A 1,782-nucleotide genomic window follows, 5' to 3' on the forward strand; every position below is an offset into this window, starting at 1 on the left:
ATCTTTAGATTCGGGCATTTTGTTGAAAATAATTTGTAAAAGTAGATGAGCAAATAGTGTTTTTCCATATACAATAAGTGTTGGAATTACATTGGATTTCAATTACCATATTATTCCTAATTTTATGTGAATTTACCATAATGCCCTTAACCCTAATTTTCAAATAAGGAAAACCCTAACCCGGTAACCCATTACCCGACCCGGTTCTCTCTCAACCTCACTCAATCCCCCCAAACCCAGCCGCAACACAGCAACAATAGCTGCAAAAGAAATGGAACGAAGAAAGAAAAAGGGCTAGGAGGAAACGGGGAAACGCATAGGGAAAAGCTGCGCTGTGACCACCGGCCAGCCGTCGCTGTCGTCTGGCGCTTACCCACTCACCACCGCCGCTAGAGGAGCCGTGACCAACGTGTCGCTGTCGCTGAAGCACACAGCGCCGCTGTCGCCCTCGCCGCGCCGCCGCCATCCTTGCGATCACGAAGAGGCTGACGGGAGGAACTGGTGCGCACGGGAGGGGAAGAAACCGCCTCTGCACTGCCGTCGTTCACAAGCTCAGCCACCTCGCCATTGTCGCCGCCAAGGTGTCGCGGCTGGTGCTGCCGTCCTGAGGGTCCACGTGGAGGGCGACGCAGGGAGAGGAGGTCGCGCGCTGCTGCAGGCGTCCGCGGCGCGGCCTGCTGGGTTGCTGCGCGGCGTGGAGGAGGGCCGTCAGTCACACGGCATGAGAGACGGAGAGATCAGAGCTGAGCTGGGTTCAGCCATGAGCCGTGCTCGTCGCCGCCACTCGTCAGAACTGCCGCCGTCAGAAAGGGGTCTCGGCCGCCGCAAGCGTCGTTGCCGGAGAAGGGAGCTGCGTCTCTGTGATTCTGACCGTCGGGAGTGGTTCTGTGACTTCCGGGAGCACTGCCGGAGCTTCTGGCTGCTTTTGCCGTCGCCGGAAAAATTCTGTTGGTAAGGGTTTCAAGTTGGCTCTCCTTTCTGTTGAGTTTCCGGGAATCTCATTGTCTCTGCATACTGTTCAGGTCACCGCTGCCGCTTGAGGTGGCTATCGGGCAGTCGCCGAACCGGTTCAGAGATCGCCGCTGTTTCGGTTCAGCCGTTCCTCCTTCGGTTCGGTAAGCGTTTTAATTTGAAAGCCCTTTTGTTACTGTTCCGTTATCTCACGCTGAGGTTTGTGGCATTAATTGCTATAAGATTGAGTTTCGATTGTTGTATGTTGCGAATAGTGTTGCTTTGGGTATTGCGAAAGTGGCTGGGAGCTGAGGTTTTGGTTGCCGTCAGTTCGGGTTGAGCCGGAAAGGACTCTATGAGACGTTTGGATTATGGAATTGCGTTTTGAGGTAGGGGCGCTTTCCGAAAACTATATTTTGTATATTGGAATTATTACATATGGGTACTGATGTGAGGATGTGTATTTGGTGATTGTATCAGTCCTATGTATTGTTTGGTTGTTTTGTATGATTATGGGTGTTGGTTTAACTCGACTGTTGTGTGGCTTTGTGAAACGAAATGCTTTTGAAATTGATTCTTTTAAAGCTTTGAGATCGAGTTGAATCCGTTGGAAATTGATTTGAGTTGAATGGATTTTCTTGAGAATGTGAAAAAAAAATAGAATACACTCTTGAATTCAGCCTGGCTTGCTTTAATGATCTGGTTTGAATAAATGACTATTGCTGAACCGTTTCTTTGAAACTTTAGAAATGAGTTTATTCGGCTGATAATGATTTAGTTTTTGAAACGGTTTTCTTGGAATATGGAATTGAGATGGTTGTTGGATTTGGC

The sequence above is a fragment of the Arachis hypogaea genome, chromosome 16 (assembly GCF_003086295.3).
Source record: "Arachis hypogaea cultivar Tifrunner chromosome 16, arahy.Tifrunner.gnm2.J5K5, whole genome shotgun sequence".
Lineage (NCBI taxonomy): Eukaryota > Viridiplantae > Streptophyta > Magnoliopsida > Fabales > Fabaceae > Arachis > Arachis hypogaea.